General features: G+C 40.4%; 1 long non-coding RNA gene across 2 annotated transcripts in view; it reads left to right on the forward strand.

Moving 5' to 3' along the window:
• The window catches only part of LOC137453696 (uncharacterized), an 87,707-nt gene extending 74,330 nt beyond the window's left edge, over positions 1-13,377 (forward strand). For both annotated transcript variants that reach the window (XR_010990438.1, XR_010990437.1), the window contains 2 exons: positions 7,894-8,049; positions 11,552-13,377. This is a non-coding gene — a long non-coding RNA (uncharacterized lncRNA). The remainder of the gene's footprint in view (positions 1-7,893; positions 8,050-11,551) is intronic.
• Positions 13,378-14,805: the final 1,428 nt, after the last annotated feature.

The following is a 14,805-nucleotide window of genomic DNA, read 5'->3' on the forward strand; positions in this document are numbered from 1 at the left end:
CCTTGGGGCACACCACTAGTGACTGGCTGCCAGGTGGATGTGGCACCATTCACCACCACTCTCTGGGCTCAGCCATCCAGCCAGTTCCTAACCCATCGCAGTGTGCTCCCATCCAAGCCATGGGCTGACAGCTTGGCCAGCGGTTTGCTATGGGGGACGGTGTCAAAGGCCTTGCTGAGGTCCAGGTAGACTACATCAACATTTGTGCGAGCTTGCAGCCAACTCCAACATTTTGTCAAAAGATTGAATAACCATCTGAGTCTGTGGCGAGCTTTATGGGACAAGGCTCAGGCCCAGTATAAACATAATTAAAAAGTGAAAGGAAAAAATAATGAAAGAATGAATCCTCTAAGCAGACTATCTCTCCATATCTCTGCAAAAAGCTGCAAAACATCACTTTATACCTTGAGAAGTTTAATGCATTGGGTCAGAGTAGGACTTTTCCTCATAACTCTACAGAACGTCTTACACCTTTTCGTCCTCTTTGTATTCAGAGCAGTCATGCTGTTTATTAAAAAAAAAAAAACACAAAAAACCAGAAATACTTCTTTATAGATGATGAGTGACAGAAAACCTACATGAAATCAGCACCAGCACTGCCTCACTTTATAACACGTTGAGTCAAAGCATGAGAGATACTCCATATAATGCAGCTTTAATAGAAACCATAGCCATTCTGCATAGATATTCTTGCTGGTTTTATGGCTAAATTCAAATTTACTGCAGGAGAAGAAATGGGGCAGCTTACTTGCCCTTAGCATTAGTGGGGCAGAAGTTGGATTACACAGCAAAAGACTGTCTGCAGAGCCCTGCTCTGTTCCATGAACCTCGGTACCGATTAAATGCTTCAGTTCCAGTCTGGCTTCTACAGCACTGGGTACTATATAAGCAAGTAGAATAAGTAGTCAGTCTTTGCTGAAGAGTGATAGAAGCCAGTACTATTCTCACTTTTGACTGGGATTGCAAAGAGATGATGCTATTTAGGATGGAGTCCAACACACATAAACAAACTGTCACAAGCAACAGACACTTTGACTGAAAGGCTTGGTTGTGCTTTCACCCCGGAGGTCTAAACCAAAGGTTTTTAGCAATCAAATATAGAACTAGTGTTTAGTCAGTTGAAGCAATTTCAAAAGTCAACTGACTAATGAATGTCAGTATACAATTATACGGGAAGCCAACAGTCTATAGCTCAACTTTTGTTATTCACCATTTTTCTGTATTTATAAATGAATGCAGAAAACAAACTGCCTATAAATATTAAAGAAACCCATAGTACTAGTGGCAGATTTTAAAATACAGTGGAAGTTTTGGGTTGGATTTAATTTTAATGTTGAAGTATTTGCCTGCAGACTGATATTATGCAGCATAGTATGTATGTGTATAAATTTTTATATATATGTATTTATACACACACACATATATATACTTAATATACTTCAAAGTCTATTACCTCTGTTATATTCTTGATACTAAAAATATCCCTATTACTTCATGGTGAGCCTCTAAGAACTTCCATATCGTGATTGCTGTGAGGGAAATCCCTGCTGTGGAATTTTGTGTTCAGCACATCTGGTTCACGTTTCTCTGGCATTCTGAAAAGATAACATCATAAGGGGGCTGAAAATGCACATGGCAGTGAAAATGCATTAAGATGACATTTACATAATTATTTCAAGAGTATTCTCGGAAGCAAAACTGCAGGAAGGAAAGCAGGTCAAATGTTTAAAATATTGAAAGGGTAAAAAGGTCAGAACACTTCTGTGCAGGTGGACTGTAATCCAGCAAAACATTTAAAACACATGCTGGGGAGGAAGCCACTTGCTGGTGAAAGCTTCAAAGAGCAGCTCCAAAGCACATCACTTCACCACACTCCCATACAGCTTCTCGCCATAAAATAATGATGGAGAAATCTCAGAGGAAAAGCTTTCATATGTTTCTTCTGCATTTTCTTTCTCCTGGATTTTCTCATAAAATGATATTATGATCTGTTAACATAAATTATTTTGGAGGAAGCAGAATGCTTTTTGCTGAAAAGATGTGTTTGAAAATTCCAAGTTTATCCATCAAAACCAGCTTATTGTCTTTCTTAACCACTGAAACTTGGCTTCATAAATGTTTATTGCTCACTAATTCTTTAATGAGGTAGCTAAGCTTTTTACTTATGATACTGGAAAGCTGTATAGGGAACCTTTTCAGTCATTAATGTCAATTTTAAAATACCTTAGAAAAAAATCCAGTTAATGCTGTGTCTGAATTTCAGCTAAGAAGTATGATGCCAAGGCAGTTGTAAACCTTTCATCTGTCTCTGACAACGTAGTGGTGTGGCCAGTATAAATGGCTCTTAATCAACAATAAAGAAGGGCACTCAAATTAGTGTTCACTAATTTGGTATATTTTTGAGCATATTACTTGTTGTATTAACATCAGCATAGCATAGTGACTTTCGGCAAACCTGTGACATGACATCAAACAACACCTGGAAGAAGAAATTAGGTTGGAGCAGAATCAATTGTCACTACAGCTATTTAAAAAATGTCTGGCAGCTGAGCCTCAAAATATGTCTGTAAACAGGCACTGCTTGAACAGACAGCTCGTGCAGACTGGAGGGGAGAGGCTGTTGACCTGTGCTATTTAACAATTTTTTTGTTGTCAATTTGGTGTCATGAGTTTAACCAAAATGTGCATGAAAGACTGCTCTTTGCTTGCCATTCAGGGGAAATTGAGCTGATCTGTGGTTTGTATGGGGAATGACACCTCCATAACAGGACCCACAACGGTGTGTAGTAAGATAGATGTAGATGCTGAAAATGGAAAGTGGACAAATTCAGAGTGAAAATAAGATGTGCAGGACCCCCTTAGGCAGCTGGGTGTTGGTCACGCAGTGCTGATGCAGATGTGAACAGGAGAGGTGGTGCCTGCCAGGGCTGAGTCTCATGCTGGCCCATGCAAGCCAAGCCAAGGCTTTTCCAAGCATAATTAAAGGTTGTCCCAGAGCTAGCCCAAAGGCTCTCTAGCAGACAAATGGTAGGGATGGGTAGTGAATCTGGCTTTCATTCAAAGAGTTTCATTGGAGACACTCTTATCAAGAAGTGAGGTTCAGCTCATGATTCTTGCTTTGTAGGTAGCTTATTCATATTGCAGGTATGCTTTTGTAAAGATGAAAGCTATGGATAATGTGAAATATTATAAAGCAAACAATAAGGAAATTAGGTTTTGTTTCATGGTAGCAGTGGTTACAAATATGTAACTTAAGCTTCAGCTGGGATGTGTTCATCAGAGTGGATATGGTTTAAAAATGCCCTAAGTCAATAAGTAAGTTGGAAGAATTTTTACAACCTCAATTTGTTTTGAAATCAGGAAAAATAGCAAGAGGCAATATTAAGAGACAAACATTCTTTTCCTCTCTGCATACTGGCTGCTGCAGTTGTTACCTGGGTGTTCAAATAGTTTCAGGGACTTCTGTCAGATACTCTTTCACAAATGCATTTAATTTCCTTTTCTGTTCATTGTTATGAAAATGAAAGTACATGAGCCTGTGATAGATATGTAGCAACATTAGTTTGTATTTGATTACTTAGTGCTCTCTAGCAATGGTAGTTTTTTTCAGTGTGCTAAATGCTGGAAGCTTATTTCCCAGAGCTTCCACTTGAAGGTTGTTCTTACTTGCAGTGGTGACTCACCAAGTGTACACAATGGAGTTATTTGCTCATACAGGAATCTGGGCATTTCTCTAGGTTTTAGAGAATTATTCTTTAATTAAATCTTATTAATGGCTTTTAAATTACACTATAGGTACCACATATGCATTTCATACATGCTGTCCCTACCAGCCAGTATGTAGTATCAGTAGTTTTGCTTTGGAATACTAAGTTTGCGACTGTTTTGTAGCTGTTGGTTGGTTGGGTTTTGTTATTTTTTTTCTTGTTTTCCAAAAGGTTAATGTACATTAAAATGTCCACTTAACCTGAGAAGCTAACTAGGAACACTGTCTGCCATACATTTTGCACTTTCTTATTCGCACCTAAAGCTGAAGAAATTTTTATTCTGCTGTCATGTATTTTGCACCTGATTCAGCCCTCCTTTTCCAACTGTCATTTCAACAGCATTGTGCTCAAATGTGACACTGTAAGGGTCACTTGGAGTTTGTTATCTCCTGCTCATTGTTTGATAGATTTTAAGATATTTTAACCAGATGAGAAAAGGGGAAGAATGGGAGAGCTCTAAGAAGAAAACACATCCTGTCATTTTCACCATTTTCCCTGGTGAAAATGCAGGGAACATTAAGCAGGTGAATTTGCTATGTAGATATGAGATATAAGGTAATGCCTGAAAGGCAGAGTAGAGGGTTAAGAAAAATGTGATGTGGTGCACATTCACCTAATGAGGAGAGGCTGAGGATGATACTTCGACATGCAGGCAGCTGGAAGGTGGCTGAAGACAGGACTGGAAAGTGGGAGCTTCTGGCAGGCTTTGGGCTGCCACACTGACCCTGTGCACCTTTCACCCAACTCTTCCTGAAATCAGAGAGAACAAAGTCTGAGTACTTCCTAGGACAACACTATAAATCCTTACACAATAACAAGAGTTCTCAGCTACGTTCTAAATCTGTGGTAATGACACTGGTCCCTTGGCCCCCATACCCAGGAATATCCATATAATTATTTTTGGTAGATGCATTTCTTTATTGTTCATGGTACATTGCCCAACTCAGAGGTGCAGCAAAGCCAAAGCACCTGAGTTAGCATAAATGCTTAATATCGAACAGCATCCAGTATACTTCAAAAGGTCCAGAATGAACATCAAGTCAATGCCATTTAGTTTAATGTACCATACAAATCCACTTAGGGGAAAAGTATTAGCAAAACATTGAAGCAATTCTGTCTCCTCATCCCTTTAGATCCTCAACAAAAATGTGTATTCTTTAAGGGATCTTTGGTCCCTTTGTTCTGAATCTTGGATTTTTGCAAACAAGAAAATCATCACAGGAATGTGAGACTAAGATCATCCACAAAATTATCAATAATCTCTTTTCAGGGTATCTTTAAGGTCAAGAATATAGCCTTAGCAATTAAGACCTGTCAGATTTGCAAGTGACTGAAAACTGTAACAAGAAGCCATGCACAAATAAATATAGAAGTTATTACCAATGAAATAGATAATAATTATTTGCTTCCAGTGTAGGATCTACGTGGTTCATAAATGTGTTTGATTTGTATTTTATGGTGCAAATGCAAGTCTCTGAACTCACTGGGGACTTTTGTAGCCTCAGATGACTCTGAAAGAGTGGGAGTATTTGGTCAGAAAGTAATTTCAGGTGAGCATGAGGTTCACAGAGGTTCACATCCATGGTTGTGACTTAGAATAAACCTTTTATTAGAATAAACCAAACCAGGTTGGAAGAGACCTTCAAGATCATCGTGTCCAACCCATCAACCAATCCAACCCACCCAAACAGCTAACCCATGGCACCAAGCACCCCGTCAAGTCTCCTTCTGAACACCTTCAATGACGGCGACTCCACCACCTCCCCGGGCAACCCATTCCATAGCGCAATCACTCTTTCTGTATAGAACTTCTTCCTAACATCCAACCTGAACCTCCCCTGGCGCAGCTTGAGACTGTGTCCTCTTGTTCTGGTACTGGGTGCCTGGGAGAAGAGACCATCATCAGCCTGTCTACAACCTCCCTTCAGGTAGTTGTAGAGAGTGATAAGGTCACCCCTAAGTCTCCTCTTCTCCAGGCTAAGCAGCCCCAGCTCCCTCAGCCTCTCCTCATAGGGCTTGTGTTCCAAACCCCTCACCAACTTTGTTGCTCTTCTCTGGACTCGTTCCAGCAAGTCAACATCCTTCCTAAACTGAGGGGCCCAGAACTGGACACAGTACTCGAGGTGTGGCCTAACCAGTGCAGTGTACAGGGGCAGAATGACCTCCCTGCTCCTGCTGGCCACAGTGTTCTTGATGCAGGCCAGGATGCCATTGGCCCTCTTGGCTGCCTGGGCACACTGCAGGCTCATGTTAAGCCTACCATCAACCGGCACCCCCAGGTCCCTCTCTGCCTGGCTGCTCTCTAGCCACTCTGACCCCAGCCTGTAGCACCGCATGGGGTTGTTGTGGCCAATGTGCAGAACCCGGCATTTGGATGTGTTAAATCTCATGCCGTTGGATTCTGCCCATCTGTCCAGCCTGTCGAGGTCTCTCTGCAGAGCCTCTCTACCCTCCAGCAGATCAACTCTTGCCCCCAGCTTGGTGTCATCAGCAAATTTACTGATGATGGACTCAATGCCCTCATCCAGATCATCAATAAAGATGTTAAAGAGCACAGGGCCCAGCACTGATCCTTGGGGCACACCACTAGTGACTGGCTGCCAGGTGGATGTGGCACCATTCACCACCACTCTCTGGGCTCGGCCCTCCAGCCAGTTCCTAACCCATCGCAGTGTGCTCCCATCCAAGCCATGGGCTGACAGCTTGGCCAGCAGTTTGCTATGGGGGACTTCTTCAGGAGCTGTTATTACATACCCTTCAGCTGGAGGAATGAGCCACCACACAGGTGAAGTGCTTTTCTTAGTACAAAGAGGGGATGAGATACTGACAATATAATAACATATGGTATGAAAATATTACTTAGAATACTTTTTGTTTACTGACCCTTTAGTTTCTATGTCTCCTCTCAAAATGGTACCTCTTTGGAAGTATTTAAAAATCCAGGCTTATGATGGCAGGTTGCTAAGGTAACAGTTTGCTATTCCATTGAAGAGACATCTCTGTAATCTCATCTCAGTATTTGTATCATATCTGTATGTATATCATGAAAGCTTTCTGCAGTTTTTAATCTGGAAATGGGTATGAACTTGATAAATCTGAAAATATCCATAAAACAAAAGAAAAGGATTATTATTTTTCTAGACACATGCAGAACAAGTATGAAGAAAATTTGTCCTGGATGTTTTCTGCTTTTTTCTTTTTAATCACAAAATAATCACATGATAAAATAATTGGTCAATGCCTGCAGCACAATCCTTGCCCCACACTATAAGCATCCTTGTATTTCTTGCACCCTTGGAAAAGGCTGCTGTTTGAAGTTACATAGACTGAGATGTTTTGAGGATCTGTAGCAAATGTGAAGTGAAAGCTCAGAAGTCAGGGAGATCTCATTATAACCAGACCCCAAGAAAGAGGGCTTGAGACAAAGTCAACATTCTTCTTAAAAATGCCAGAATTATAATGACTTTCATTTCCTATCTCAGAAGCTAGCATTTGATTTCTGATAAAACCTCTAGCTGTTATTTACCATGCTGAGTTAAAGCAAATTGCTTTGACTTAATGCTATATATATTTGGTGTCTTCATATGATTGAGTGAAAGGTCTGTAAGGGAATATTTATAATCTGTAAGCACTACCTAATTAACAATTAAAGTTCTTGTCAAATAATCACCAGGGGGTTATCAAAGTATTTCAATACTCTTCAGAAATACGAATAAATCAGATAAAAAGGCAACAAACAAAAGCAACTATGTTGTGTTTTGTCAGTATTATTTGGGCTCCAAACACAATCCTGTTTACTTTCAAGACAAAGACTGGTGAGAAAAGCAAAGCCAAACAGAAATACCATAAAGTGCTACTCCAACTCATTGCTCTGTTTAGTCTAACATTTTTACCTCAACAGAAGAAGAGATAGTGGAAATGCCTACATGAATAATTTAAGAGATCTATTATTCATGAGAAAGATTTTCTGGAACTATTTCTGTATGAAACATTGCCCAACAGAAGATAGAGGTGAATTCAGAGGTACATGTTGGGCTCAGACAAAAATACAAAGTGGGAGAGAGGCAGTTACACGAAACTTAAGGTTTTCTGTCCTGCTTGACTAACTCACGTCTCCCTGATACAGTGCCCTGATGAGTGTGGCTGGATGAAACAGAGGGAGAGGTTGGCTGGAAGAGGAAAAATGGAACTGAGGAACAGTGTGATCCACAAGGAAACGTGAAGAAAGAGAAGGGTGACAAGTGAGGAGTAAAGCTGTTCCATCCATCACAAGCCCTGTTGGGTAAGAGTCAGGAGGAAGAGTCCCCAGGGGTGGTGGAGGCAGAGTAGGAGACAGATATCTGTACATGGCTCTGCAGATTTCAGCAGACAAAATGGGAGATTTGTATCATTCCTGATTATCTGACTAGGAACGTCTTAAAAATGACGTCTGGCAGAGTTATGAAACGGAAAGGTGAGTCATTTCCTGTCCTCAAGGACAGAAGAAATAAGTACAGCACTGTTCACGATCACATCTGACAGAAGCCACAGTGCCCACTGATAAAAATGCCTAATTTTCCCAGACCAGAAAACACTTGATCTGAAACATACATATGCAGTGCTGAAGAAGCCAGCATCCCTGCTTCCTCCTGAGATGAATGGGGCTTATCAGTGGTGAAAGGAAGAGTAATTTTTCCAGTGCAGCAGAATATCCCACAGTAACAGAATTCACAATAAAAAGGGAGAAATATCTGGGCCTTTCCTTGTCTTTGAGGATATTTGTCCTCGAGGATATTTGTCCTCCTCCCTTCTTCAGCTTTCTCAGGGAATTGCATCAATATTTTAGAAGCTGGGGTGGCTCATGCACTTTGGTGGCAGAGAATGGTGCTGATCCAGACCTCAAAAGAAATGGTGTAGTCTGGGAAAAGGTGGGGTGTGTGGGAATAAAAGCAGATCAATTTGACTTTGATGATTGGTATGATTAATGGCATGATTTGGCTGGCTGTGTGTCAGGATGTTTCCTTCTGATTAACCTTGTTTCATGAAGAGCAAAAAGTACAAGAGGGATAAAAAAGTTGGAAGGGGTGTATTTTATTTTGCAAGATGAAACCAATTTCCCAAAGGTGATTCAAGCTTCCACTTATCACACACATCAAGAAATCCCCCAATACTAGCTCTTCCCTCCAGCCCTAATAGCATGGCAAAAAATCCCTAACAAATGTTGCATTATTTGCTCTTGACGGAGTAGTAACTGGACTGTAAAACATTGCTATGATATGTTTTATACTAAAAGTACTGTGAAGTAAACCCACCATTATTTTTAACCAGGAAAACAGGAGAAGCAGAGTTGTAGCTAATGCATCCCAGCGTTTGTTGCAATGCATTTTGCTTTAGGGCATGGCAAATACAGGTGCAGTATAAGTACAGCATTTTCTGGGTATCATCATGTGAAGTCTTAATTGCCTACATCACCTGAGAGGCTTTTTTGAGTCTTCATTTAGAACTGTCTTTTGTTCTGCTCTTGTACTCTGCTGAGCAGTGGAAGCTATTTTCCCATCAGTATTGGCTTCACCAAAACGGCTCTTGCTTTGGTGCAGATGAGCATAGATGGTTGATAGCTGTAAACACTCTTCTGACATCCTTAATATCTCTCTTTGTACTTTATTGCCTCTCCAGCCTGACAGGTGGCATCTCAACCAATATGATCAGCAGTGTGAGAGGAGGATTTATGTGAGCTAATAAAAAAAAAAAACAAAAAACCTTTCCCTTCACTTATCCTGTTGACTTTTCTGTTATTTACGTAACCAATCCCCTCCAGCTTTCAGAGATCGTCTTGTTATTCAGGAGAAAGTGACATCCATTATATCTATGCTTCCTTTTAATTACATCTTTAGGAAAGAAAACAAAATTATGGTGGCTGATCTGTGTGGACACAAAACTTTATTGTCATGGGTCACACTTATCATGAAGGTCACTGCAGCGAAGGGATTGTAATCTAAATCTAAGTTGCCAGACAGTGACAACAGCAGTCTTTCTGTCTATAGGAATCAGTTTGCAATCCAGCCTCAAGTGCCTTATGTCACTATAAAAATGCTGAGAGGCATTTCCGAACCATCTTAAGAATACCTAAAAGATAATTCTGCTTCAAAAGAGGTTAACATGTAACAACATCCTGCTTATGTTTTTCCTTCCTTGCCTCAGCTGCCTCAGTAATGGCATATCTATTATTTTCCCATAATGGTTTGGGGATTTTTTTTGCTTATCTTTTGTAGCTAGTTGGGTGTGCTGCAGTAATGGGAAATGCGCTGCAAGTATCCTTGCTGGTTATTTCTACCAGCTCATGTCTCTTTCTGTGAGACTCTCATTCCTTAATGAGGCAAGAAGCAATTTTTAATGTGATTTGGGCTCTCATTCTGGTGTGATAGGGAAGAGATGTGGAGAAGAGATGTGGGATACCTTTGGTACAGTTCTTGGCATTTTCTAGAGGACGAGTGAGAATACTAAACTAATACACCCCCCTCTTCTCCCCTCTCCCCACCCCCCTCCCTTCCCCCTCCTCTCCTTTTCCCTGCCCTCCTCTGCCAGTAGTTGTAGGATTAAAAAAACCATAAAAATCCTGCCCAACTCAAGGACTGGACAATGTTCCCCCCCCACCCCCTTTTTTTTCTTCTTTCCTTTTTCCTTTTTTTTTTTTTTCCTTTCCCCCCCCCCCCCCCCCCTTTACATCTTTGCATTGTAGCTTACACTAGGGAATTTTGGGGGCTATTTTTTTCTCTTAAAGTTGTACAGCCATCCTTCTCCTTTTCTTCTTTCTATACTCTAAAATAGAGTATATTCTATACTCCTTCTATACTCTAAAATAATAGAAAAGCATAAAGAAATTATTTGTTTTCTTTAAGGCATTGGGCCTATCAGAAATTAAGTGGTAGCAGAGAAGATGCTCATTAGCACATACACTGTGTAAATTCTTAATTGCCATGGATCATTTCTGAGTTAGATTATTTCTCCCTGGCTTCCCTCAGGCCCTTTCTGCACCTAATTATTTTTCATAAAGTATCTATATTGCAACAGAAAGCTCCCTTTGTATATTCACACTGGAAAAACAAAATCAAACCCTTCACAGCTCTCTGTGGTTGTGTGTGATGCAGCATGTACATCTTTTCATGCTAGATGGAAACCTTCCCCTAGCACTGAGCCTTGTTTTTTGGACTTGCCTGGCAAGTTGTGAGCACTGCTCACACAGCCTGGTAAGCCTCTGAGGAGAAGAGAAAGTAACTGCAATAAGCAATAGTGGTTGGGCAGTTGCTTTGCCTTCACCACAAGAAGCTGTCAGAAACCTCTTTATGGAGATTAAAACAAAGCCTCTTTCTCAGAGAAGCCTTATGTTTTGAGGCAGAGTATCAGAAAAGATCAAGATCTTGTTCTTTCTTTGATTGCAAAGACCAACCAAATCACGCATATGACAAAGCAAGCAATTTTCACTGTAGTACTGAATGAGCTCAGAATGCTCTTCAGCATTCAGCTCTCAGCTTCCTCTTGAGAAGTTCCTGTATTAATAACACAGCATAGTTGCTGCTCATAAAAGTCCTCTCAATTTGCCTCATTTTACCAAAAAGAAGCAAAGGCAAAAAAAAGTCAAAACCAACCAACCAACATCAAGAAAAAACCCCAAACCAGAAAAAAGGAACCCCAAATCCAGGAAAAGCCTTCTTTTCTAGGTTAGAGTTCATCCTGAAATTATATTAATCCACCTTTTTTTTTTTCTTTCTTTCTTTTTTTTTTTTTTTTTGGAACACTGTTTACAGTTATTAGATGTGTCTCCCTGTGGATAACTCCTACTTCTCTGTCATGGACAGCAAAAAGGTTAACCTCACACTCTCATTAGTAATCTGGTTCCCCAGTTCAAAAGCCCATTTGCACGGTGGCTAATACCTGGTTGATGAACTGTGGCCACAAGAAATCCGAATGTGTGCTTCATCGTAAAGCTTCTCCCAGGAGGTATGAATTTCTGGCAGAAGGGTGGCTGACAGCTGGGAGCACACTCCATGCTTTCTATGTTAGTGTAACAGCTCAGATGAGCTGTGCTCTTTTGAAATGTTCCCTAAGCACTGGTTCAGGTTGTAGACCGGTTCACGAGTACACAACTGAAGGTCTTTAAGAAGAAACTAAGCTAGAAGATTTCCTCCAGAAAATTGCATCCAGAAAGTGCTCCAGCTGATAAAAGGCATCATCATGTGGCTACTGAGACAAGACAAGAGCTGTTCTCAAGCAACGCTGCTTGTCCTCATACTGGGTCTGACTGGGATGGAACTAACTTTATAGCAGCCCATTGGTGCTGTGTTTTGGCGTTGTACCTTAACATTGTGGATAATGCAGCAATATTTTGGCTGTTGCTGGACAGTTGCTGAATACCAGGTCAACGCTTCTTCACTCTATCCCGCCAGCAAGTAGGCTGGAGGTGTGCAAAAGCATGGGAGGGGACACAACATGGGACAGCTGACTCAAACAGGCCAAAAGAATAATCGATACTGTGTACCACCATGCTCACCAATAGATACTGCAGCAGAGGAAGAAGAAAGATTGCCTTTGCTGTTGGAAAAGACTCAAATAATAATGTGATGACCATGCTACAAGAAACCATGTTTATGTTTCACCTCATACAGTCACCCCAGAGGCCTGAGGGTCAGCACAGAATTCACTTCTCCAGCTCTCACATCGTTGTATAACAGTGACAGCTTTGATTATATGCATTAAGAGAGCAAATTTGTAGCCCATTCTACCTTATTTGGCAAATCAAGCAAGAATCAATGAAATCCTAGGTGAGACTGTAGGAGGGAGACAGCAAGAGAGAGAGAAGCATACAGGGTAGGAGTTCAGCTCTTCTATTTCTTGTCCTAGTCGTCATGGATGTGGAGCACAGATTATTCCTATTGACTCTGTACCATCCTTTTATGTTTTATTGCACCTTCTGTCTTTTTTTTTTTCCTGAAGGAAAGTGTCACCAGTTCCTTTAGGCTTTGTAGATGTTTTACTCTTCTGACTGCTCTCATGACTACTATGTCGAAAGACGACAAACCTCCCAGTCAGCCCTTTGCCTCAGAATCATCTGCACTTAATCTGAGAAAAGCCAGTGGAGAAGTAATTGACAATATATTAGTGCATAAAAATACATCAAGAAGGCCACAGTGTCAATGTGGTGGCTGCTGTAGGAACAGTACTTTCTATGTGAGAGGTTTGACTATTTGATAAAAATAATTAACAAATTTTTGAATCCTTTTTTAGCTAAAACATGTAAGGCAAAACAGTCAAAGCATGATGTGACAGTGTTCCATAATAAGCGCATTCCCAGGTCTGCACTGAAGTGATGGATGAAGAAACTGGACTTCCATATTATTTCCCTATTTTGTCAGGGGCACAGTGAATTGTACATACATAACTATTAGCACTAGTAATATATAAAGAGAGTATGGGGTTTGATGAAGCATGCCAAAATAATGCAGTGAATTATTAGAAAAATAATGTATGACAATGCCTGTGTTGTTGACTGTACTCCATTTCTTACTGTGCCTGCGTCTTCAACCTGCATATCATGAAGTAAGCTTTCGGAAAAGGAGCTGCTTTTCTGCTGCTGTTCACCGAGCATCTATTACAATTAAATGAGTATTGATCCCTGTTTGATATCCTCAAGTACCACTGCAGGTGAAGTGAAAAACAGCAGCTCTTTTGAATGGATCTCTATTTCCTTTCTTTCAACAGAAAGACATGCACTGTCTGTTGTGGTTGAAAATGTCAGTACCAAAGGAATGATAATGAGTAAAAGAGAGAGGGATGAAGATACTAAAAGAGGTGATAACTTAGATATTTAATGAAAGAATAAAAGTGCCAGTGAGCTACCATCTTCATTTTTATTACTCTCTCATACAAGAGTGTGAATTCTGAGTATTATACTGTTGCTATGGCATAGTCAGAATGTAGCATTTAATATATATATATATATACACTACTGAATATTCTTAGCATATGGTTCCCTTTACAGGCCTTGAAAAGAAAACAACATTGTACTATGGTCCTTAGAGAAAAAGACTTGCAATTAATAGAGAGTTCTTTTCTATATTTTGAAATATTAAGATAGGAGCAGCTCCCTAAGATGACTATGGGATGATATTTTGGGGGAAGTTTCAGAGAAAATTCACTGAGAGGTTGAGCTTTCAGTTGTAAGAATTATTGTATTTTACTTCCTCTTTTTTGCTATAATGAATTAATGTAACAAGGCCTAAGAAGACCATGGCAAACCTTAAGAGCTGGAATATGGCATGTCTTCTGAGATGCTAGTCCTGTCCACAGGTATTGCAGAAAACTATCTTACAGAGTCCAGCTATGAAACCATACTCATTACCTGGCCACCAATGCTCCTGTTGGATCTGCACACTAAACACACTGTCAGTGTTCAGCCTAAATTAATATATAGGCACATGTTTGCTGTTGTACTCATGTTGTTCATGTTCCTCCCTGTGCTTATTTCTGTCTTAATTAATCTTTCCTTAGCAATGGTAACCAGATCTTCACAAGGTTTCCTATATTAAATCTCACTACAAGCTATATGGTGCTATTCATCATTCTCTGTCTGCACTGGAAGTGTTTTCCCATTGTACCCTAGGATTTTATTTCTCCTGTTCATTGCCACATCCCATTAGTGGTCACATGCATCCTGTGAACACCAGATGCACACAGTTCTTTTCCTGTAACTGTTGCTCTTAACTGACAAGTTGTCTGTTCATAATAGTTAATGCTGAGATTCAAATCCTGTGTTTTATGTTATTTCATTATCGAACCATTCTCAGTTGCCTTCTAGACCACTTCTCCCTGAATGATCATTCCCCTGTGTATTTACAGCACAGTATTTCCAAATTTTATGTTATCTGTTCATTTTGCCAGCATTTTCTGCTAATGTTGATAAGGAAACAGTTGATTCTTCCAGGGCACAGCCTTAAGGAGCTCCACGGAGAAACTAGCTTCATCTCAACAGTTCCCCTGTTTGTAGAACATACTGTATTTGCCT

This window comes from Melanerpes formicivorus, unplaced genomic scaffold (genome assembly GCF_026170545.1).
Source record: "Melanerpes formicivorus ecotype bairdi unplaced genomic scaffold, bMelFor1.0.p_v2 SCAF_70, whole genome shotgun sequence".
Taxonomy (NCBI): domain Eukaryota; kingdom Metazoa; phylum Chordata; class Aves; order Piciformes; family Picidae; genus Melanerpes; species Melanerpes formicivorus.